The 27,032-nt window shown below is 35.6% G+C and overlaps 3 long non-coding RNA genes across 4 annotated transcripts in view; 2 read left to right on the top strand and 1 right to left on the bottom strand.

The window, feature by feature from the left end:
• Nucleotides 1-27,032, bottom strand: part of LOC145738482 (uncharacterized) — a 288,003-nt gene that overhangs the window by 75,983 nt on the left and 184,988 nt on the right. The window lies entirely within an intron of this gene.
• LOC145738434 (uncharacterized) lies at nt 443-1,691 on the top strand. Of its 2 annotated transcripts, none has more exons than XR_014180743.1 (3): nt 443-1,238; nt 1,404-1,488; nt 1,546-1,691. It is a non-coding gene; the product is annotated as an uncharacterized LOC145738434 (long non-coding RNA). The 2 variants fall into 2 exon arrangements; XR_014180744.1 differs by having other exon boundaries at nt 448-1,242.
• On the top strand, nt 19,196-19,880 carry LOC145738435 (uncharacterized). Its single transcript, XR_014180745.1, has 3 exons — nt 19,196-19,518; nt 19,583-19,674; nt 19,746-19,880. It is a non-coding gene; the product is annotated as an uncharacterized LOC145738435 (long non-coding RNA).

Below are 27,032 nucleotides of genomic sequence, written 5' to 3'. Positions count from 1 at the left end.
CATATAGAGGGCGTGCTGACCAAAATCCGAGAGTCACAGTTTGCTCTTCAGAGAGAGCACATCGTACCAAGCGTCGTCACACAAGTTTATAATATTCATTGTCTTTTAACTTAAGTAAAACTAATGTTAATTGCCAGTTAAATTGGAAATAAACCCCAGTGTGTACAATGAGACTTTTACTTCAAGTATCCGCATCGCAACCTTGTTGGCCTTCCAACCTACTCGTGAGGGAAAAAACTGCTGCCCCTTAAGCAAATGTTTGAAACCCCACTTACACAAATGAGGAGCCCACGTGGACTCGCCTAACACAATTGACGCCCACTCGGACTCTCCCTTACAAAACGGCTTTTGGTGTTTTTCAGTTTTTTTCCCGGCAACGGTAAGTACTTAATTCAAAATTAGGATAAAGTACCAAACTTAATTTTTAAATCAATTTTAGGTATGTCTAAGAAAGCCTCAAGACAGCAATATATTCAACTTCTAACTGAGCTAGAAAGTTCTGAGGTTTTAAAGTGAGGAAAAGGTACCCCAAATTTAAAAAGACAATCTTGGGAACAAGCTGCAAGCATAAATTCTATTGGAGGTACCCAAAAAACTGGTGAACAATGGAAAAAGGTATATAATTTACAGTAGTTAAGACTTCCCGTCATTCCCGTTCATAAGCCGTTTGGCAAGTAAGCGGCCGAACGGCGGCACAAGCGGTTTTCTTATGGCAAATATTGCCTCTTTCAAATCAGAAGCGGAACCTGTACCGGTTTTCCGGATATAAACTACAGATATCTCACCTCTGGCGGTGCACTTTCGGCTTTCTTCTATAGCTCAGGGGCCATTTTAGTACTTTCGGGCCAATTTCGGAGATGGGCTCAAAACAGCGACCGGCCAGAACAGCGACCGGCCAGAACGGCGACATGAGAGATCGGAATGAGCGTAGGGGGCGACTTCGGCAATCTTCGGTTTTACTGGTGGAGGGGGAAATGGCAAATGATCATCGGTTTTCGTTCTTATTCTAACCTCACATTATTATTAATTAAAATATTGTTTTGTTTGGTTGAAAATATCTTGTCTTTGATTATTTTAATATTGCAATAACAGATACTGCAATATATATTTTCTGGCCTCAAACTATCTGTGGTGTTCGTCTACGTGTTGGTGTAATTATTTTTCAGGTTGTGGACGGGAAAAAGCGCAGACTATTTTAAAGTTTTGGAGATGCTTGTTTATGACTTCAACAATTACAAGTAGGTATACTATTTAAAATTCCTTTTAGCTGGTATGGGCTTTTTAATGGCTTAATTTAGGAAGCCGTCAAGTAGTGATGTGTATTATTTTGTTGTTGAATAATAATATTAAATCATTTGAAAATAAATAGTTATTACCTTAAATTGAACTGATTATGTTTACAGGATAAAGGAATACTCTAAAGGCTCTGAAGATTTGGTCTTTTGCAACAATAAGATTAAACCAGAGCAACCATTAATGTTACAGATGGTAAGTTTTACTAGAATTTATTGTGATTACATACTTATTTATTTTTGTATTGTTTAGGTTGACAGGGCACTACTGAAATCCAATGTGGAATGTTTTGGAAGAGGGTATTTTTAAGGCAATATTTTAAAGAATGAAGTGTAATAACCAGTGTTTGAACTGTATTATGTAAATAATAATTGTCATACAGCTATATATCTACCTATTTCAACTTAACTATCTGTTACTCCTTATGATTTCATTATGTTATTTGTAATTTACATATACCATTACATTTAGACAAATCTTTAAAAGAAGTGTAGAAGCAGCTTGAATAAAAGACATTTTGGTTATAGTATTCATTAGAGTAAATCCAATGCCTGTCTTATTATTAGTATATATTTTAATTTAATATTACCACCATAGAATAAGCACCCAAAAAGGCATTGTCGATATGACACACATACTTATAGTTACTATATACATGGTAACATAATTCTGGCATTGTTCATTGCACAACTTGTGTCAAAAAATTACACAGTTTTATAAGAAAAACATGGAGAAACCCTATAAAGTAGAATGTGGTGTCTAATTTCCCAACAATGAAAACCTGAGGAAAAGTCTGTTTCAGTCAGTTTCACTCAAATCTCTGTCAAAGTAATAGGAGTGCTATTTTTTAAATTTTATGGTGTGTCCATAATTTTCTGAAGATATTCATATTTCGTTACCATTTTACTAGGTTTAACAATTATACAGTGTCAAAAACAATGATTATTTTATTATATGCTCATGCTCATAGGAAAAATTGAGAAAAAAGAAAATATACAAAAGCGAAATTAAACTCTTAAAACAATGTATTAACATAAAAGAATAACATTTCTACCAACTTACAATAGCACATATACTTATATAAATACCATTTAATAATACATTATACCTAATTAGTGTAATGGAAACTATAAATTTCATAGATTTATTTAACTGTTAACTCCCATATGATATTAAAAGTTATATTATCACAGACAAGTTTATATAGAATCACTACTATAATATACAAACTATAAAAGCATATGTAATTTTAGTTGGTGCTGCATTGGTGTGACCTGCATGCAATTCAAAAAAATCATCAGTATACACTACAATAAAATGTAACAATTCATGGATCTAGAAACAAAAAAAAAATGATACACAGAGAATATGAGAAGTAGGTATTAACTAGGTAACATATACTTACATACATATTAAACAATGTGTAAATCAACTAGATTTATACCTCAACAGGTATATGCTGAAGTTGGATGCAGTTTTTTCAAATGTATTTGCCTCTCGGTTATGAAATTTATAGTTTCCATTACACTAATTAGGTATAATGTATTATTAAATAGTACTTATACCTATAAGTATATGTGCTATTGTAAGTTGGTAGAAATATTATTCTTTTATGTTAATACATTGTTGTAAGAGTTTAAAAGTTTAATTAGGCTATGTTTATGTCTACGTTTGTTTATGTTTGTTTTTACTGATTTAAGTTTATTTCGCTTTTGTATATTTTCTTTTTGCTCAATTTTACCTATGACCATGAGCATTTAATAAAATAATCCATATCTTCAGAAACTTATGGACACACCATCAAATTTAAAAAATAGCACTCCTATTACTTTGACAGAGATTTGAGTGAAACTGGCTGAAACAGACTTTTTCTCTGAGTTTTCATTGTTGGGAAATTAGACAATAAATTCTACTTTATAGGGTTTCTACATGTTTTCCTTATAAAATTGTGTAATTTTTTGACACAAGTTGTGCAATGAACAATGGCAGAATAGTAACTATAAGTATGTGTCATATCGACAATGCCTTTTTAGGTGCTTATTCTATGGTGGTCCTAAGTTAACTATCATAATGGTCGTACACATATATTAATGGTAAACATAATAATAACATAAATAGTGGTTTTTATAGACATGGGGAAATAAGGAGAGGTTATAAGCATTAGCATTAGGATAGTTATGATACTTGCAAAAAGAAAGTATTTTAATGATTTTATATAACGGACAATATGTATGTAATAAATTTAGCAGGAGTTGATAACATTGTGCATATGTTAACACTGTGTAACAAGCCTTTGTCTGTGGTGGCAAACAAAGTTTTGATTTTTTTTAAAAAACATAGTGCATGGATATTCTTCTGGTTTTTGCTGGTATATTATATCTTATAAATGGATAAAACTGGCTATTTTAAAGACAATAAAAACCTTAAAAAAGTTCTACATTAATTTGAATTTTTATGTTCAAAACAAAATGATCTATAACTATCTTTGAAAGTATAGAGATATTAAATAGCCTACAACTAGAGGTTTTTGCAAAACTCGCTTTAATTTAATTAATATGAAAAAAAAATTCTAAGTATTTTCCATATGACTACTAAATTAAATAAAATTGATGTATTTTACACATTTTCAAGTAAGGAGAAAATAAAGGTAGATTATACAACAAAGTCATTATTAGTCCTGTTGTATGGTAATTTACTACCTACATTGCTGTGAACTTTGAGCTGTGACAATAAGTGTTAAGTTGGGTGTATACTTTTTACTTAAGATAAAAACAAAGTATTATTTAATAGTTAAAGTAAATTTGTATCTATCTAAGACTATAGGGATTTAATGAAACAAAAGCAGATTTTTCTTTGATTTGATGTATTGCGCAAAATTAATAAGGCCTGCATAATCAGAGAGCGCACGAGCGCAATATTATTCATGTATTGTAAGTTCTAAGGTATGATTTGCTCATCACCATCATTTTTGCTAAGGCAGAAAAGGCCAGCCGGTAAAACGAAGAATTAGGTTATGTTGACAAAATAAGATGTTTCAGGTTAGGTTAGTCTTTGTACACATTTACACAACAAAAAATTGTTTTTAAATTGGATGTCCAGCTTTTTGGGCCTAATCATTTTAGACTGAAATATATCAGAAATAATTTAATAGGGAATTGGGGATTTGGAAATATTGGGACAAATTATATCGGAGAAAAATGATGACACCCGTCCAAATAATAATAATATACAAAGACATATTGATTAATGATATTTCTTTCAGTATTTATCTTTTGAGTATAGTACACATATTATTAATATTAAATTAAAATAAGACAGGCATTGGAGATACTCTAATGAATACTATCACCAAAATGTCGTTTATTCAAGCTGCTTCTACACTTTTAAAGATTTGTCTAAATGTAATGGTATATTTAAATTACAAATAACATAATAAAACCATAAGGAGTAACAGCTATAGTATAGATATCTAGCTGTATGACAATTATTATTTAAATAATACAGTTCAAACACTGGTTATTACACTTCATTCTTTAAAATGTTGCCTTAAAAATACCCTCTTCCAAAACATTCCACATTGGATTTCAGTAGTGCCCTGTCAACCTAAACAATACAAAAATAAATAAGTATGTAATCACAATAAATTCTAGTAAAACTTACCATCTGTAACATTAATGGTTGCTCTGGTTTATTCTTATTGTTGAAAAAGACCAAATCTTCAGAGCCTTTGGAGTATTCCTTTATCCTGTAAACATAAACAGTTCAATTTAAGGTAATACCTATTTATTTTCAAATGATTTAATATTATTATTCAAAACAAAAAAAAAATAATACACATCACTACTTGACGGCTTCCTAAATTAAGCCATTAAAAAGCCCATACCAGCTAAAAGGAATTTCAAATAGTATACCTACTTGTAATTGGTTGAAGTCATAAACAAGCATCTCCAAAACTTTAAAATAGTCTGCGCTTTTTCCCGTCCACAACCTGAAAAATAATTACACCAACACGTAGACGAACACTGTTGCGGTTAGAATAAACAGTATCAACTACTCCCTCCCCAATATGTCACGTGTACAACGCGCCATGGGCGGCCATCTTGAATGTAAGACTAGTTGTTTAAGAATAAGTGTACGAGGAAGAAGCCAGTTGGTGGTCTGGAGCTTTCCCGCCAAGTTTTTTAATTGAATATAGTTTCAGTTTGTTAAGAAAGAGTGTTATTAAAATTATAAATATACAGTCCACTTAATAGCTATTTTGGGCAGCAGTAAGCCCAACATTTTGGTCCTTCGAGCCGGATAAGGAGAAACGGTGTTTTTCCTACCAGGATAACCGAGTAAATAACGTTTTATTTGGCCAGTAAGCTGAATAAACACTAAGTAACACTGGCCCAAGTGGTAATAGTGACCAGTGCAAGTAAAATCAAGTAACCACCAGTTTAAATCGATTTGAAGTAAGTACAGAATCGAAAACGTTTAAAAACGTTTTACGTTTTATTAGACTGCATTGCTGGAAACACGAGGCGTAAAATAACCTAACCTGACGAGTAGCGAATCCGAATCCTAGAAGCACACGGAAACCAAGTCACTTGCGTGTGGAAACGAACACCAAATTTCGAAGCTACAAAAGGAGGCGACGGAATCAGCGGATGAATTTAAAATAGCGGCGTCGACGGCGTTTTTAGATGGGTCTAGGTATTTTATAAGTAAAATAAGAGGCTTTGTGGTCGGGTAAGTGTTTTTATTCATAATTTATTTGCTTGTCTTTTGCTTTAATACAGTTGACAGCTCAGTGCAGTTTTTATTTGTATAAAATTGTGTAATATTTAAATAAGTAGCAATATGACGACTAAGAAAGATATTATTAAACGATTAAAAAGTGATCGCACACAATTGGTGGCACAATTAGTGAGATTTAGCCAATTTATTACAAGTTGGGATGAATTGACTAATAAAATTATAGTTAATGAGCGTTTTCTTCGATGTGAAAATTTGTGGAGTGATTTTAACAAAGTTCAATTGGAGTTAGAGTTTCTTGATGATTCTCATGAGGCTGATAATGCGGTTATGAGAAATGATTTTGAGGAAAACTATTTTGACACTATTTGTCGTTTCAAAGAAAAACTCCATAACTCTAATTTTTCAGAGTTAGGTGAGGTAAGTCAAGTTCCTGCCAATTCTAACAATATTGTTAAGTTACCTCCATTGGATTTGCCATGTTTCGAAGGGAGTTATGATCAATGGACAAGTTTCTTTGATAGTTTTATGGCATTGATACATACCAATGGTACTTTAAGTAATGTGCAAAAATTTTATTACTTGCAGTCATGCCTTAAGGGTGAAGCAGCTCAAATAATTTCGTCTATTCAGATTACGGATTTGAATTATGAAAATGCTTTTAGATCGTTGAGGGAAAGGTACGAAAACAAACGTCTTATCATACAAAGTCATTTACGTCTTTTATTTGATATATCTCCAATAAGTAAAATTAATCATGTTGATTTGAGTGTATTCTTGGACACTATCCAAAAAAATATTAGAGCCTTGAAAAGCTTAGGTGAGCCTGTGGAGTATTGGGACACATTGTTAGTGTATATGTTTGTTTTGAAATTGGATATTAACTCAAGAAAGGAATGGGAAACCTATAATATAAAAAACAATTCAGGTAAATACACAGATTTTGTAAATTTTTTAAGTGAAAAATGTCAAATATTGGAAAGTGTTGAAAGCAATAATAAAAGTATGAACACACTTCATTTGTCTAAGCCAGCTAGTCATAATAATAATATTTCCCAAAGGCAAGGACAATTTAATAAAAGAGGGTTTTCAAATTCGTATTTTAGTAGAAACCAATGCCCAATTTGCAAAAATCAAGATCATTGGGTAGGTGATTGTTCAAAGTTTTTAAGTTTATCTACAAATGAACGGATTCATGAAATAAAGGAATTGCATCTTTGTTTAAATTGTCTTTTAGCCAATCACTTAAGTTTTAAATGTACTAAAAAACGGTGTTCAAAGTGCGACAAACCACATAACGTGTTACTACATTTAAATTTTAAAAATTCTGAATGTATGTCTCCAGTTATCAATAACCCTAATAATAACTCCAATAATGTGAATGTTCCAAACACATCTAATTCTCAAAGTGAAGTTGCTATGAGTTTTTTAGTTGAAGATAAGGCAATAAGTGCTCACAGTTTTAATAATTCAGATTTTGAAGTAGTATTATCGACAGCTAAAGTAATGGTGTTTGATAAGCATGGTAATGCACAAGAGGCTCGAGTTCTGCTCGATGCCGGTTCTCAGTCGAATTTTGTGAGAAAGGACTTAGTAGAAAGTTTAGGTTTGAATGTGGATAAAATTAATATGTCGATTATGGGAATTAATGGCTCAGTGTCAAAATCAAATCAGTCAGTTACAATTACCTTTAAATCAAAATATAATGATATGTTTGAAAAATTAAAATTTGTTATTTTAAATCAAATAACTGATAATTTACCAACGTTTCCAATCAATAAGGCTTTATTAAAAATTCCATGTAACATAAATTTGGCCGATGATGCATTTGACATTCCAGGGCCTATAGATATGATAATAGGGGCTGAAATATTTTACGATTTACTTTTAGTAGGTCAAATTTGTGTAGCTGATGGAATGCCTATTCTCCAAAAGACCAAGTTAGGATGGATTATTTCAGGGCGTGTTCCTTCAAGACAATTGAAAACAACAGTGTGTAATTTATCATGTAATAATAGCATTCAGCGTCAAATCGAGAAGTTTTGGTTAGTAGAAGAAATGCCTTCCGCTAAGATATGGAAGCGTGAAGAACTTGAGTGCGAAGAGCTATTTATAAGTTCCACAAAAAAGGCATCTAATGGTCAATACATAGTAGAATTACCAGTTCGTGAGGGAATTGAATATTTGGGAGACACTAGGGAAGTAGCTTTAAAGAGGTTTCAAAAATTAGAAAGAAAGTTAATAACTGACAGTAAGTTAAAAGCACAATATGTGAAATTCTTGGCTGAATATGAAGAATTGGGCCATATGACGCGAATACCTGAAGCTGAGATATTAAACAGTACTAATGCAACATGTTATTTACCACATTATCCAGTTTTAAAGGAATCAAGTAATACCACCAAATTAAGGGTTATTTTCGATGCCAGTGCGAAGAATAAGGATGGCATTAGTTTAAATGATAAACTAAAATGTGGGCCAGTACTTCAAGATGATCTGTACTCTATTTTAGTCAGATTTCGTCAGCATTTTTGTGTGGTAGGAGCCGATGTGGAGAAGATGTACCGAAGAGTTTGGATAAATGAAAACCAAAGAGACCTACAAAGAATAGTTTGGCGTCAGAATCCCGATGAAGACCTAATACACTATAGATTAAATACTGTCACTTACGGTATGACATCAGCTTCATATTTAGCCATACGTTGTCTTTTTAGCGCCGCCGAAGAGGAAAGCTTTAATTTTCCAAAGGCCAGTGAAGTCATAAAAAAGGATTTTTATGTGGATGACTTACTAACAGGTGCATCTTCCGTCAAGGAGGCTATCCAGTTAAAAAAGGAAATTTCAAAAATACTGGAAGGCAGAGGTTTCATTCTCAGACAATGGATTTCAAATAAACCCGAAGTGCTAAAAGATGAGATACATAATACTGATATCAAACATTATGTAGTAGAAGAATCGGTCTCAAAAACATTAGGAGTGTTATGGGACAGTAAAGAAGATTGTCTCCAGTATACAGTAAATATGGAAAAGAATTCCAAGGTGACCAAGAGGATTATTTTGTCTGTCACTTCCAAATTGTTCGATCCTCTAGGTTTGATTGGTCCAATTATAATAAAAGCTAAAATGCTAATGCAACGACTATGGAGTGAAAATTTAACGTGGGATCAGCCTGTTTCTGCTGAATTAAATGAATTGTGGTATAATTTTTGTCATGAATTACCTATTTTAAATGATTATAGTATTACCAGACATGTTCTATGTGAAGATCCGATTGTGATTGAGTTACACGGATTTTGCGATTCATCAGAACGAGCATATGGTGCATGCATATACTCAAGGACAGTTAATAAAAATGGTTTAATTTTTTCTCATTTACTTAGTGCTAAATCTCGTGTTGCACCAATAAAGTCCCTGACTTTACCAAGGTTGGAGTTATGTGGAGCAGTGTTATTAAGTCGACTCATGAAAAAAACAAGGGAAATTCTAAATGTACCAATAAACAACATGTGTTATTGGACCGATTCCAAAATAGTCTTGTCCTGGATTTTAGAAGAACCAGCTACATGGAGCGTTTTTGTTTCTCACCGTGTATCTGAGATTCAACAGTCTACTGACGTCACTCAGTGGCGGCATGTTAAAGGTGATGAGAATCCTTCCGACCTAATATCACGTGGATGTAGTCCCACTAAATTGATTTCAACGGATCTCTGGTGGCATGGGCCTTTATGGCTGACAAAAGATTGTCGTGAGTGGCCATGTAACAATCGTACTGATCTTAGTATTGACCTTATACCAGAACGACGTATTAGTAAAAAGGTATTTACATCATTTATCAATGACATGGATATCTTCAGTAAATTTTCAACTTTAACAAAATTGCAAAGAGTTACAGCTTATGTCTTAAGATTTTTTAAGAATACATCTATAAATAAAGAAAATAGATCTTTAGGTTGTCTGACAGTAGATGAATTAAATGAGTCTTTAAATTGTTTAATAAAATTGGCACAACATTTTATGTTTAATGATGAAATATACTCATTAAAGTCAAACAAGTTAATTTCATCAAAAAGTAAATTATTGTCTTTAAATCCTTTTTTGGATTCTGACGGAATTTTGAGAGTAGGTGGGCGTCTGAATAAATCAAATATACCTTTTTCCCAAAAACATCCAATAATTTTAGATAAATCTCATGCTTTCAGTAAATTAATAATTGTACATGAACATAGACGAAATTTGCATATGGGCGCACAATGTTTGTTGTCAAATATTCGTGATAAGTTTTGGATATTGGGGGGTATCAATGCCATAAAGCGAGAACTACGATCCTGTATTGTATGTTTTAGGATAAAACCTAAACCATTGCAGGCCTTAATGGGTGACTTACCGGAAAATCGCCTTATTCCTAAAAGACCATTTTATAATTGCGGTCTTGATTACGCAGGCCCATTTCATATAAAATCATCAAAAACTCGCAATTCTAAAATTTTAAAGGCCTATCTGTGTCTATTTGTATGTTTTGTAACTAAAGCAGTCCATTTAGAAGTAGTGTCTGATTTAACTACTGACGCTTTTTTAAACGCATTGAAAAGATTTTTTTCTCGTCGAGGAAAATGTCAAAACATTTACTCTGATTGTGCTTCCAATTTTGTAGGTGCCAATCGTGAGCTTAAGAACTTGTACAGTGTGATAAATAGTAAAGAAACTAATGTAAAGTTAAGTAGTTATTTAGGTAGTGAAGGAATAAAGTGGAATTTTATTCCCGCACGATCCCCACACTTTGGGGGACTATGGGAATCCCACATAAAAATTGCGAAAAATTACATGAAAAAGGTCGTAGGCAACTCTTTTTTAACATTTGAAGAGCTGTCAACCGTATTCACGCAAATAGAAGCTTGCATGAATTCTCGACCACTGAGTGCTTTGTCAAATGACCCAAATGATTTAAGACCTTTAACTCCGGGTCATTTCTTGATAGGAGAAAGTATGCTTTCTTTACCAGAAGCTAATGTAATGGACATTAAATGTAGTCGTCTTAACAGATATCAATATCTTAATCAGTTAGTTCAATCCTTTTGGGCTAGGTGGAGCCACGAATATTTACATACTTTGAATCGTCGCTCTAAATGGCATATAGATAATAATAAGTCTGTTAGAGTTAGTGATTTAGTAATACTACATGAAGACAATGTTGCGCCTTTAAAATGGACATTGGGGCGAGTGATAAATGTGTTTCCAGGTTCAGACGGTGTTGTGAGAGTAGTGTCAGTGCTAACATCTAAAGGTGTTTTTAAAAGAGCCATCACAAAAATCTCAATTTTACCAATTGAGTAGTGCTTCTCCAATTTTTTGTGGTATTTTGATATTTAGCATAGTTTTGCTATTTTAGATTTAGTAATGTTTGTTGTTTTGCTTTTAAGTAATATTAGCGTTGAAAGTATGCTATGCCTTTCAAGGGGGGCGGTATATGTTGCGGTTAGAATAAACAGTATCAACTACTCCCTCCCCAATATGTCACGTGTACAACGCGCCATGGGCGGCCATCTTGAATGTAAGACTAGTTGTTTAAGAATAAGTGTACGAGGAAGAAGCCAGTTGGTGGTCTGGAGCTTTCCCGCCAAGTTTTTTAATTGAATATAGTTTCAGTTTGTTAAGAAAGAGTGTTATTAAAATTATAAATATACAGTCCACTTAATAGCTATTTTGGGCAGCAGTAAGCCCAACAAACACCACAGATAGTTTGAGGCCAGAAAATATATATTGCAGTATCGGTTATTGCAATATTAAAATAATCAAAGACAAGATATTTCCAACCAAACAAAACAATATTTTAATTAATAGTTATGTGAGGTTAGAACAGGAACGAAAAAATGATCATCGGCATTTGCCCTCCTCCACCAGTAAAACCGAAGATTGCCGAAGTGGCCCTTACGCCGATCTCTCATGTCGCCGTTCTGGCCGGTCGCTGTTTTAAGCTCATCTCCTAATCCGAACCACGCTAATCCGAACACCAATCGTGATGCGAGGTACTCCGAACGCCGCCTCGGTAATCCGAACGATGACAGACCTGCAGCGCCCGCCGCGCCCACCGCCGCGCCCACCGCCGCGCCCACCGCCGCGCCGACAGCGCGTCGCCGGTATATCATTTGATGATTGTTTTTCGTGGTATTAAGAGCATAAGAGTGTACACCGGACATATAAGAGTTTTGCTTATTGTGTAGTGTCAGAAGTGATTTTTTTACAACATAGCCACTTGGAAAGTAAAAAGATGTCAAAAAGAAAACACGTAACCCTGGATTTAAAACAAAAAATCCAAGTTATAAAAGATATAGATGCCGGCTTCAGTTATTCAAGCATTACTTTAAAGCATGGGATTGGGAAAGCTACAGTAGCAGATATAAAAAAAAAACAAAGACAAAATAGTGGCATTTCTCCATGAAACTAATGTCGGTCCTTCCACCAGAAAAACATTGAAACTCAGTTCAAATACTAAGGTCGAAAAGGCTCTATTTATATGGTTTTGTCAGGAAAGAACAAAAGGTAAGGTATACTATGTATGATCGTTATAAATTTCCTAATTGGCTTTGTTTCTTGTGTGTCCTATAGCTCAAAGTGAAGGTCAAGTTCGTTAGACAAAAAAATTCACGGCAGAACAAATTTTTTAAAATTTTTTATAGTTTTTTCCTCATTCGATGTGAAAATATGGACCGATTTTATTGGTAGCGTTTTTTTACAGGTACACCAATTTCTGGGGAACTTCTACGTGAGAAAGCTAAGTTCTTCTACAAAGAAATAACAAAAAAAGATGATTTTAAGGCAAGCTCGGGATGGCTTGATAAATTCAAGACAAGATGTGGTATTCGCCAGTTAGCAGTTTGTGGAGAATCACTTTCAAGTGACTACGATACAGTCTTGCCATTTGTGGAAAACTTGGCACGTATAATGAAACCTGAATTCTCACCAAGTGTATAATGCTGATGAAAGTGGGCTTTTTTGGAAAGTTTTTCCAAACAAAACGTTAGCTCATTCAGGAGAAAAATCTGCTCCGGGGCGAAAAGTAAGCAAAAAACGAATAACTTTTATGCCCTGTTCCAATGCTTCTGTTGGTCCTAGGTAAAAGTATGAAACCCCGTGCTTTCAAAAATGTCCACATTCCTGTTTCATACAAAGGTCAACGAAGAGCTTGGGTAACAAGAGGAATTTTTATTGAATGGTTCCATAATGAGTTTGTTCCATCTGTTAGGCGTAAAATGAAAGAACTCAGCCTTAGTCCAGAGGCAATTCTAATCTTAGATAATACACCTGGACACCCTACTCAATTGTTTAGCGACGATAATAAAATTTCTGTGCTTTTCCTTCCCCCAAATTGTACGCCATTGATACAACCAATGGATCAGCATGTTATACAGGCCATAAAATTATTCTATCGTAAGAAATTGCTCCAAAAAATTGTTGAGTCTGAACGTGGTATTTCGCAAGCACTGAAGGAGATAACTCTGAAGGACGTTGTTTTTTCTTTAAATGAGGCCTGGCAAAATGTGGGCATTGGCTTAATAACAAAAGACGACATCCCGCTAGCTCGGTTAATCAGACAAATTAGAGAGACAGAACCCACAGAAATTCAAAATGACATGGAAGAAATTATGGACTTGAGTAAGAAACTTGACCAGAGTTTAACGAATGAAGAGATTGAAACTTGGATGGTGAATGATAAGGCAGTTAGCGACGAATTAGCTGAAGCTGATATAATTGAAGAAATTGATGAAGATTCCGATGACAGTTCCGACCATTGTATTTCCGAAATTGCACAGTGTCAGCTTTTAATACGTGTATTGCTTGGGCAACACAAAAAAAGCTTCCTGAACATCAAATCGTCTTCTTGCAGTAGTTAGGAGTTCAAACCCAAGATGTAAAAATAAGAAACAGACACAAATTACAAATTTTTTCACGGTTTCAGAAAAAAACTAATGCTTTTTTAAGTTGAATTTTAGTTTTTTTAATTGTTAAAATAATACATATAATATGGGATTGATAAACAAAAAACAAAACCTCACCATTTTTAACCAACCATATCGGTGTTTACCGAATGATGCGGCATTAATGGTGCTGTTCCTAGATTTTGGAACGCCATCTGTACTTTCTAACTCATAGAGTTGAGTACAGATGTCACCAGATGTTGCACAACGACTATCATTTCTGTCATCCAGTTGACTATACTGGAATGAAGGTTTTGTTCTTTGGTTATCAAGCCCTATAGCCTCTCTGATGAGCCGTAATACGGCGAAACCGGTCAGAGGATTGGGATTGATAAACAAAAAACAAAACCTCACCATTTTCAACCAACCATATCGGTGTTTACCGAATGATGCGGCATTAATGGTGTTGTTCCTAGATTTTGGAACGCCATCTGTACTTTCTAACTCATAGAGTTGAGTACAGATGTCACCAGATGTTGCACAACTATACATATATGTATTTAAATATGTAATGATTGAATTGTATGTATAAAAATTAATATACATATGTACGTACAAAGTTCTAAAAATGTGTTTTATTGTATATTCGTTAATCCGAACAATCGATAATCCGAATAAGGCCTGACATTTAGGTGTTCGGATTACCGATGTTGCACTGTAATCACAAAATAATAAAAAAAAATTCTACAAACATTCAATAATGATACATTTTTTGCTTCCAAATCTCAACAAAAAGTTACCAATTACTGAGAAGTTTACTTTATCGCGTGTTGCCAAGGGTAGCGAGCGATAATAGTATATTCTATATTAAGAGCCGAAAGTAGATATTTGCCGCTTGCACATGAAAATTGCAGCTTGAGGCGAAGCCGAACGCTGCAATCATGTAAAAGCGGCAAAAGTACTTTCGGCTCGAAATATAGACGATATTTTTTCGACGACTGCTGTGGGGTGGAGTAGAAGGACAATTCATATCATTTTCGTAGCTCGAACTCATTGTCACCGATAAATCACTTTGACGGAATGGCTTTAATTCAAACAGGTCTGTCAAGCGTTGTTATGGAAATGCCGAAAAAGTTGGTGAGTAGATTGTTACTAGAAAGCAAAAACGCTCTAGGACAGAAAATGATCCACTTTCAGCGCACGTGCGGCGAATAACAACTTTCTGCTTTGAAATGGAAACGTACATGAGGTACTTTCAAAGTCAGTCGTCAAAAAAAATTTTTTTTTTCGCTTACTGTCACCAGTTTGATGTCAGTATTCAATTGTGTATAGTTTTGATCCTGTTTTTGAGTACCTACGCAGTAAGTTTAGTTGTGTTAGATATTTAGCGTTGTTTGTAGAAAAAATATTGTACTCCACTTTGTGTCGCGCAGTAAACTTCAGTCTCAGAGCATAAATGTCATGTTTGAGCATAAAATACATAAATAACTATTTATATTGAGATAATTTAAAAATACTCGAAGCTGAGTTTTAGGTTCATAATTATCATAAATAACTACTTTTCTTAACAAATGAATCAATAAAAAAGCTTAAATAAATTACCTGCTAATCTGTCAGAAATATTTTAATTTAAATAAATGGTAACTATTATACAGCAGCCTCATCCTACGATTACATAGTACACGTAGTAGGCATCTACTCGACACGGATTAGTACAAAAGTTTAAAGAAGAAGCAGCTCGTCTAGGACCCTATCGTCAGTGCACTATTTTGTACGGTTTGGTACACACGTGTTTTTATTTTTCTTGCAGCTCCACACAAGTCTATAAAACAATGGGCCGAACCAAGCGAGATGCTGTAAACGGCGTAAAAAAGCGAAGCACAGTCGTAAAGACAAAGAATTGATTCGAGAAGTGCTCAGACAACTTCGGGAATCACGAAGGGAGTCTTCATCAAGCTCTGGAAGTTCATCAGGTTGGTAGGCATAACATAACCTATTTGTCGAACACGAGACGGACTTATCTCGATCAAGTCCTGCAGCCGGATTACGAACGCTCGATTCGAATCGAATGCGCCACGTTTCGAACTTCTCGAAGGCAAACTGCGATTACGAACTATTTGATACGAAGTCGATACGAAGCAAACTATTCGATAGGTCGGAATACGTCGTATTACCTTCGAATACGTGATTTTTGAGGTTAAGTTATAAGTTTTGTTGAAAGGGTTGAAAGTTGGCGGTTCGTTTGTTTTGCTTTAACTCAATATTAATAACAAATTTAATATCCTTTATTTAAAGTTTCAATTTGTTTATCCATCTAGAGAGAAAGAATGACGCAAAAAATAAGTGAAAGTCAATGGGTGGTTTTAGTAGAATTTATGGAGCAAAATCCTCATTTCGCCAAAGGTCAATTTTCCGGACTTACAGGAAAGTCTACTCAAAAAAAACTGTGGGAAAATTTAGCCCTTCAGTTAAATGCTGTAGGTACGGGCGAAAAATCCACAGAAAAATGGCAGAAAGTGAGTATTATATACCAGGTGTCCAAGAGCACCCTGGACATAGGAGATTAACATGGGAAAACGGTTTTGATTTTTTTGCGCCTGTACGGTTGATTTGATTGAAAAATCGTATTAATGAAAGTTGTAGTACCTATCACGGACTAGTTTTCTGTATTTTTTTCGGATCTCTAACTTGAGCCATTTCGTCGTAAAACACGAACAAAAATGAGAAAATTTAAACTTTTGGCCTGCACTGTATAGGCGGTTGTCGGGCAACGGGTAAACATTTCATTGTTGCCGGTACGGTTGCTCGGCTTTTAATTATTTTGTGTTAAGAAATATTTGTGTTGTTTTTAATATTCTAGAAAAAATTAAAAATATATAAATGATAATATAAATGATAATTAGTATTAAAATTACCACATTCAAAGAAAAAAAAGCCTGCCAACTAGTGATATAGAAACAAGTTTAAATACTGCATGTATATTTACATTTTTAATTAAAAAAAAATCATATCAAAATAATTAAAACCTTAACATACTGTACCGTTTTTCTCACAAAAACACCGATACTTCTAAGTCGCACTGTATATTGTTATTTTTTACAAACAAACTGACAACTACTGTTAACAATCACAACAACAACTAACTACTCGTCCTTGCCCAGCTGTTTATAATAGGCTTCTATGCATTCTAGGAAATTCGGAAATATTCATGAAATTGACATTCTCTCTTAAACTTCAAACTTTAACAAAAGTCCCTCTCTCTCACAAACAGCTGATCTAACAATGCAATATACAGGGTAAAACGAAATGAATTAAGACTATATGGGGTAACACCAAATAACTTTCCTAATGCTTACTCTAAATTAAAAGTCCGTTTCACAACAATACTGACAGTTCTACTACCTAAAATATGTATTTACTAGCATTTGTCTAGCCAACATGCCTTCATGACGATTTGGTACATCATTTGGTCCTGGAGCATCCACTTCATTAGGTCTCAATTGTACTTGTTCATGGGGTAGAGGAACATTGTTTCTTACACACAAATTGTGTAAAACAGCACATGCTTTTATAATTTTGGTGACATACTCAGGTGAATAGCGAGATGTTCTTTCTTTCAGAATACACCTAAATCTTACTTTCCAATGGTCCTTTCCACAATATTTCGTGCCCTAATATGAGCCTCATTATATCTTCCTTCAGGGGTTCCAGGCAATGGATTATTATATGGAGTCATCAGTACTTTGCTTTGGGGATATCCTGAATCCCCAATTAGCCAAGCTTGTTCTCCAGGCTCTAGATGGTTTTCCAAATAAGCTTTTATTTGGGAATTATTCCAAATAAATGAATCATGCGTAGAACCACCATAATTTGCATATATGCCTACTATTAGCATTGATGCTTCCACAGTAATTTGACAATTTATAGAATGGTAACCTAAAAAAAGTGTCTTATAAAAATCATGAATATGGCAATAGAACTCTAGCAATAAATAAGTAATTATAGACAGACATAGTCTTAGGCAAGCTGTCTCTACTTATGTACAGTGCGTTTTTTTTAACGCGCAACATAGGATTTTACGTGTTAAATTTTTAAGCCCATGTTAGACCATTTTATTTTGGAACTGCAAGTCTATAACTTGACGGGTGTGTCTTTAGTACCCTGAAGCTTAAGTAAGTCTACCAATTTGGTCTAAAAAGTGATTAAAAACTGGAAAAAAATCATTTTTTTTCGAAAAGATTTTATCGTTCCATACTCCCTGTATGTATTGTTGTTCCTTGTTGTTTTTATACTGGCAGGGCAGGTAGCACGTAAAGTGACATATTTTGACTGCATCACGACCCGACATCTTTTGAACGTCAAAAGGGCATTTTATGATTGTTTGGAATACTGTTTGGCTTCAAACGGAGATCACTTTGAACAATTCACTTATAAAAATACTTCTTTTGTTTTTAACTTTCTTGATATAAAGTTAATGATCACCCTGTTTTACTTTCTACGCCAAATTTAACCTGCTACCTGCCGTGCCAAGTAGTTCTTTATTTTCCACTAAGTTATTATTCGGCTAACTCTTACCCCCAGATTAGGAGGGCCGCTAGCACCGCCGCTGGCGGGACGCGCATCGAACACTGTCCAACAGGGGGTGTGTGGGTGTGTATGTGTAGGTGTAGGTGCGTAAGCCCTCCTGAAGTGTCGCCAAGCGAAACCCGCTCGATACGAGCAGGGAGCCCCTATGACCGACACGCCCAAAGGACTTACTTAAGGTACTGATAGGGTCAAGAGTTCGGACGGTCACCTCGTGGTATGCGTAAGAACTCTTGTCTTTTCAGCCTGGGCTTCCAAGAAGGTAACGAGCCGTCCGGACACTAGAAAGTTGGGACTGTTGCTCGAAGACCGACCTAGAGACCAGTAATCTTAGATGGTTTGAGACGCTGATTAAATACCCACATCATGACCCCAATTTGCCGGTCTTGCTGATTCAGACGGTGCACTGGGGGAGACCGGGGCCAGACTAAGTAACGGAACATAGTGCAACTTATGTTATTTGTGACATCTCCCCCCTCTGAAGAGTGTTCGCCCCGGACACTTAACCCGAACTTAACTGTATAAACTACGTGCCCCATGGCTTTATTTACATCGTGTGACCATTCGTAACTTAAGTTATATAGTCTCCCATGTGGTTCTCCTGGAATCTGTTGCTCCTTCCTGGAGGGCGGCCTTGTCCTGCTTCGTCTTGTCTTTCTGCGCGCCAGAGCACCCGTTACTCAGTTCGCGGGTGGTGGCGCCCTCTAATGACTTTCCTTGTCAACTTCGAAGTGCGCGGGATGGTCGCTCGTTTTGTGGGTTCCCAGGTTGTGCTGTCCTGGCGGGAGAGGGCGTAACGGTCGGTCAACCTACTTAAATAAGTATTTTGTAAATTATGTTTTATTGTTTATGCTTAATTGTTTAGACTATGTAAGCTTTACGAAATATACTGAGCTTGCACCCTACATATGCAAAATGTTACCCTTACAACCTATTTCATTGTTCAACTGGTCGCCGAAGTGCAACGGTAAAAAAGAAATAATGGAGTCATGTAAGTTCACTTTTTCCCGCTTCTCTCTATTTTCCTCTGTTTCTTCTTCTTTTTCTTCTTTTAGCCCAGCATTACCAAGGTTTTCCATGTAGTCGACGGCGGCTAAGGGCCCGGGTGCTGCGCCTACTGCACCATATTCGTCCCGACTTGCCCCAAGTATGTTACTCTAAGAGTCAATTTGGGACTGCCAATTGTTACCTCCTATTTCTTTTTTTCTTTTTTTTAAGGGATTCGTACCGGAGGTGTATGTTTTCGGGGTGCAATTTGGGGACTGGCCTCCCAGTTACCCGGATACCCACGTTCTACTCCGCGAGGGGTCTTTCTGTGGTCAGTTATGCATGATCACTTTTACATACCGAATGCTACGTTTCACCAGTTTCGGGTACCAGTAGTACCCCAAACACAACAAAGGGATGAAACATCAGAAGTAAATTCTGCTGGCGCATCTTCTGGAGGTGCATTTGGACCACAAACTTTTATGGGACCACCTGAATCCCACGCAAGTCAGGTTGTCCGCAATCCGGCACTGTGCCCAAATCCGGATAACAAGGCGCAAGTGCAAGCAGGGGGGCCCATTAATCCTCAAACTAGAGAGAATCCTGAGCAAGCGGTAGCACAGCCGTTTGTTGCTCAGTTGGAGCCTTTTGGAAATATAGGGCCATATTCTGCTTATCAGCAGCAATAAGGTCTACTTATCGATTATTCTTGTTGGAAATTATTCATTAATGTTTACGAGAATAATATAGCCATGAAATTAATCTGATTATTTTATAGTGCTTTACACTGAGAAGGTGCGAACCATATACGATGTTTCGCTGAAGATGCGAATAGTCCCGAACCAATGCTCCGGCAACTTTGCTGGTTGATGCTAAACTACTAACATAAAAATTCGAGTTCAGTTCGTTATCCACAACATTATTATATCTATGTAAGATTGTAAATGTTATTTGTTTTAATATTTGTACTCCTTCAGTCTACATATAATATACAGGGTGTCCCGCTGAGATTTACACAGAGCGATATCTCCCGTGTTAATAGAGATAATCGATTTCTGTTTTTTTTCTTAGACTCACAGAGCTAAAAATATTTAGTTGATCTTCTTAAAGTAAACATGATTTTTTTATTAAAAAAATTAAAAAATTAACTTTTTATTTTATCATTTTTCTAAAAATTTAAAATTTATGTAAAATAAAAAAGTAAAAAATTGTAGTCGTTAGCCTTATTTATTTATCTAGTTTACGGGTTTCCCCTTTTTACATTAAGTAACAATACAATTTAATAATAGTAGGACAGCCTTGTGAGTAATGTAAAAAAAAACAGAATTCCATTATCTTTATTAACAGAGAAGTATAGCGAGTGTATAAATCCCAGCGTGACACTGTATAATTCATGTATAATAATAATCTTAATTCTTAACTAGTTCACCATTAATATCAAAATAAAATTATTTTTATATAACAACTGTTTATTTAAAAAATTATTCATCTGATTATTTTGTTTTTTGAAATGTCCCGTATTTTTATTTTATTTTATGGTCACCCTAACCTAGACCGACACACCGCCTCCACTCAGAATTGTTTTATATGATATTATATCATTGTATTCAAATTTAATACCATCCATCATACAGTTACCTACTTGTAATCTACTGTACAGTACAGAGCGACATCCACTTGACACACAGAAAGAAGCATGAGGAAAACATAGAAACTGCCAATCCGTCTACTCCAATACTTTCAAAAAGAAAAAATGTCGTTCGTACTCCTCAGAATCGGAAGCGGAAAATAGTAAATGACAATATTTCCTCAATAAGTGCAGTAATTGATAAACTCGATAATGTTGTGCAAAATAATAAAAATGAGACTGATAATGAATTTGACATATTTGGTAAACATATCGCTGTACAGCTAAAAGAGATGCCTTTGTATGATGCTATTATGTGTCAGGAACAAATTCAAACTATCATGAGACAAAAACGATTGGAACTCTTAACAAGACAGTCCTCGTGTCACACAACTCTTTCATCAGGGATTTCACCTATTCGTCAAACCACTCCATCACCTTCTTGTTCAAACGCTACAGAAGAAGAATATTGGTCATCCTCAGTTGCAAATCCACCATGCACTGGAGAAGAACGTGGAGAGGATACGCTACAATCATCTGATATACTTGCTAAAGCTCTTAATGATATTTTAAATGATAACTATAAATAATATCTATAAGTTAATAAACTAAAATGTGTTATTTTTATGAATGAAATATAATACTTACTTTAATAAATTCATTTAAAACATCGTAAATTGCTGTACAAACTTCCAACAAAAAATTTGAAATTGTGTTTTTAGGTACTCGGTATATGGAAGCGAGCGTTGAAAACGAATCACCTGTAGATAAGTACCTTAAAGTTACTTGTAGTTTTAATTTTGGTGATAATGCTTGTCGCATCACTGTATTTTTTTTTTTATTCGATCCTGAACTCTGAACAACAGTTCGTTAAATTTTTCTTCAGACATTCTCAAATGATTTCTATACCCTTCTTTATCCTCTAATGCTAGTCCTTTAAGTAAAGTGTTTGATGCTCCCAATTGATTTCTTCTTAATATCCATTGTCTCACCCAAAAACGACGTTTTTTTCGATTTTTACACATATTAATTAAAATCGTTTTTAATTCTTCTTTTACTAAAATACTTATTGTATTTACAATTTCACATACAACTGCTTTCGACGCCATTTTCAACTGTATTGATATAGGGATATAAAGCTCGACAGTTATATCCTGTCGACCGCGGCTTTTCAACTGAGTTGAAAATAAAATTGAAACATGTTCTGTTGAAATGTGTGAACAAAAACTGATTCAACTTATATTCAATTTTTGTTGATCAACTATAATCGGCCAACTAACCCTGACTCATGAGAACGCGCCTTTATTATTAAGAAATGATTGTAACCAGTGTCCTTGAACAAACCTAACTGAGTACTATGGAATACTCACATATGTAAACCTACTAACCATTTATTACAATGTCTTCGTATGTACACATGTAACTTTTAAATTTGTGTTAGGCTAAACGATATATTTTTACTTGTGTTAAAAATGTTTAATTATTGTTCATATAAAACTGGGGACCAGTTTTTCTGGGGCGGAGGCATATGTCACGAATGGAAAATCCATTAATTCAAAAGATGGACTTATTGACTTAAAAACATAAGAATATTCGAGGATTGGAAAATATTAAGCGCACGAGGCAAGGTCGCACCATGATGCACCGAGTGCATCATACCGGTGATGAGTCACCACCACCTGCTTTGCAGGAATATGAAAATAGGCGACGAACAATAACAAACTACGTCAGCCGATCAATCGGGTATAAAACACGCCGATTGCAGCAGTATAGGATGAGTGTGAACCAATCGACAGTAGTGCGACCAGCTGAACCAAGAAGTCGAGATGTCGACTCTCTTCGGGAAAAGAAGATCAAGTTAAGTAGTCCATTCTCCAGAACTGTTCCAACACGAAAGTGACTAAGCAAGCCGCCAGAAATATAGTAATCGAATAATTGTTGAGTTATTAACTTTTAGTGTGACTGTATTGTACCGATCCATTTATAAATGTTTGGTTAATAGATTTAAGTGTTTAATAGAAAACTCAGTGTTTGATTCCATCCTTAAAACTGAGATCCCGGCACGACGTTTAACGTCGTGAGTCAGTTTAATTGATGAACCGAGAAGGGCTCATGTAACATAGTTAGTTGAAGTTGTAACAGTTCATTGACATGCATAGCTAAGTATTATTATTAATCGTATTGCATCAATCGGTTCGCTATTATAAGTATTTTATGTATACACAGCAACCTATATTATATTGTATGAGTAGGCATAATAGAGTACGATAAATATAATCGATTTATTCAGCAAATAGTAGTAGTAAAAGTACTTTATTGTCCAAGACGTCACGACAACAATCTTATTGACAAAGCATTCAAAAACAAACAAAAAAAAAACATAAAGTTACGCAAATTACAACATACAGCTGGACTTAAAAAGCCCGCTACAAACCTTATTTACTAATGTAAAATATAAAAATATACTAGAATATAAAATATAAAAACTAAACCTAAATGACAACTTCACACTCAGACATTTAAAAAGAATTCGTCTACTCTATAAAGAGCCTTTTCAAGTAGTACCCCTCCCAGCACTCGCCGGAACTCTCTCATATCTATCATGCTTTTGAGGTTGTCATCTATGTGATTGTAAATTCTAATGCCCTTGTATATGAGAGAATCCCTTACAAGACTGGAGTGTGGAATGGGAAGAGGTATATTGTACTCGCGCCGAGAAGCGTGCGTCCGTAGGGGCGGCGGAAATTTATTTTTGTTTTTGTGTACCAAGCATGCTGTCTCCAATACAAAGAGTGAAGGCAAAGTCAGTAAGCCGTACTTGACAAAGATGTCCCTGCAGGGAGCTCTTGGACGAGCACCGCATAAGTTTCTAACAGCTCTTTTCTGGAGCACAAAAACGGCATTAAACAAATACAGCGGGCAAGCCCCCCAGAAGGGTAGAGCATATCTTAGGTGGGACTCCACAAGTGCGAAGTACACACTACGAGCCATCTCCAGACCTAGCTCCAAAAAAGTGGCCCGTACCGAAAAGCATCCAGAGGCCAACCTCCTACACAAATCAGCCACATGATGATGAAACTTGAGGTTTGCATCAACAGTTAAACCCAGAAACTTGGAGTCCTCGACAATGGGTGTAGAGCAATTATTGGCGAGTAACCGATTATTGACCCGATGCGGATGTCCGAAACCCATTAGATGGGTTTTCGACATATTCAACGAAAGACGGTTTGCCGCACACCAACCCTTCACCCTTGCCATATCTCTCTCAATATCACCAGCCAGCCGGTCAGCACTCCCATTATGCCAAAATATAGTCGTGTCATCCGCAAACATAGCAAAACTTCCAGCAATATCCAAGGCAGCCAGATCGTTAATATATAATAGGAAAAGAATAGGACCCAGGACAGAACCCTGAGGGACCCCGCACGGCACAACCTGCCTACCGGAAGACACCCCACCCAAGAAAACCGACTGCAGTCGACCCGTCAAATAACTCTCAAGCCACCGGAGAGCATCTCCGCGTATCCCATAAGTATAAAGCTTCCGCAACAGTATCTCGTGGCTGACACAGTCGAAAGCCTTCGACAGATCGCAAAACACCGCCGCGAAGGTCTCACGCTCATTAATGGAACGGAAAGCGCCAGAAAGCAACTCGAGCATCGCGTCCAACGTGTTCCTACCAGACAGAAAGCCAAACTGACAGTCAGCCAATACAGTATTTCGCTCAAGAAAGGAAACAACACGGCTCTTTATCAGACATTCAATCAGCTTTGATAGAGTTGGTAGTAAAGATGTTGATTACTGTTTAGTTTATTTATTGACTTGATCTTGTGTTTCATAAACTCTAAAACTTGTCTCTTTTTTTATGCGCTTAAGGACCTATAAATTTCGTATTTCTTTTTTTTTACCTTTTTTTCCGCGACAATACGGCACACTGTCTATCATAAGGGACACCTAGAACTGCGTGCGCAATAGCGACAGTACCATTAAAAGTGTCGACCTAGCAGCATCAAGCTAAAAGCGTACTCAACTTGTCACGTCTTTTTTTTGACTTATTTTTTTCGTATTACCGCGACTCGCGAGTGTTACTCACTCCAGTCCATCCAAGCCGACGAATCCACATTTCTTAACGAGAGCGCTCTCCTTCAAGCCAGGAAGTTTTAGACAGGTGAGTCCCGTTCAGAAAGGTGGTGCGCCGTTTTCGAATTTTAATTATATTATTTTTCGATAAAACCTAAACCAGCAAATTTTACTGGTCTTCAACGACATTTATGGTCCTTCGAGCCGGATATCACTATCCACTTTTCCATTTTCTTTGAAAATTTAAAATTTTTACTTATAAAATACATATAAAATTAACTTAAACTTTTAAAATCAGCCATTTTGCTATCACCTCGTTCAAACTACACTCTCTTCATTTCATTGTTTCTTTTTTATCAGTTCGAATAAACAACATTCCATTGCGCCCAGGTTTAGCAGAATATACCACATACCATATCGATTTTTAACTTTACACTTTGCAACATTGTGTTTGTTGATGTTCGGAGATTTTTAATAATTTTCTTAGGTATAGTTCGCTCCGTGCGATTGATCTTCTGTGACTTTACTTACAATTCGAAAGTTTTTACGTTTACATAATTAATTATGGCTACTTCTGAAAAGGAAATCGCAAAATTGACTTTTCAGCGCACGGTACATTTTAATAGGCTTAAAGAGATCTATGAGTATGGAACGAACTCTACCACGGACTCATTCTACAAGGAAAACTTACTTTCACGTGCGGAGTTTCTGCAGGAAATTTATGCTGATTTTCAATCAATTCACAATGACATTATTTCTTTAATTGCCAGTGATACTGACTTTGCTGCCCAAGACAAAATAAGAAAATTAGCAGATAAATATCTCTATGATGTAAAGTCCAAGGTCCGTTCTATTCAATCGCCTGCACAAGCTCCCGCTGCCTCTGATTTTAACACTTCGCAAAATACTTCACCTCTGTCGGCCGCCAGGCTTCCAAAAATCAATATTCCTATTTTTGAGGGCAACATTAAAATGTGGCCATCATTTTTCGATTTGTTTAAGAGCATCATTCACACTAATGTTAATTTATCAAATGTCGAAAAGTTTCACTATTTGATTACTTCATTGAAGCAGGAACCACTGAATCTTATTAAGGGCTTACCCCTAACTGAAGACAATTATGAAACTGCCTATAATTCTCTTGTAACTCGTTATGAAAATAAACGTTTTTTAGCCACTGCCTACTTAAATGAAATTTTTGACGCTCCTTGCTTACAAAAACAGTCTCCAAAAGATATTCGACATTTATTAAATACCTTTACGGAAAATATAGATGCTTTAAAGGCTCAAAATATTGATACGGACGGTTGGGATTTTATGCTTTTCAATATTTTGGCTCGTAAATTAGATACAAAATCCAGAACAGAGTTTGAACTCCAACATAACCAAGAAACTATTCCCACGTATAAAATGCTTACCGCCTTTTTAAGTGCCACGGCAATGGCTTTGGAGACTGTCCAACATGCTTCAATCTCTACTAACTTCAAGCACGTTTCCTCGGGTAATGGAAACAGAAAACCCTCCTCTGTCTTTCTGAATTCAGATGCTGTATCTGGGCGGTCTTCAAATCAAGCCTCCAACTTCAAATGTGCCTTGTGTTCCCAAAGTCATGCTCTCTATCGTTGCTACATTTTCACTTCCAAATCTCCCATCGATCGTTTCAACTTTGCAAAATCTAATAGTCTTTGTCTAAATTGTCTGCACCCTCGTCATTCAGCACGCAATTGCAAGTCTTCTACAAGGTGTCGCGTGTGCAATCAGTTACATCACACCCTATTACATCTAAACCAAAACCCTGCGGTTTCTTATCC

Source organism: Ips typographus, linkage group LG15 (assembly GCF_016097725.1).
Source record: "Ips typographus isolate SLU linkage group LG15, UJ_Ityp_2.0, whole genome shotgun sequence".
NCBI lineage: Eukaryota > Metazoa > Arthropoda > Insecta > Coleoptera > Curculionidae > Ips > Ips typographus.
Note: the sequence above shows the minus strand (reverse complement) of the source record. Positions and strands in the feature narration are given on the sequence as shown.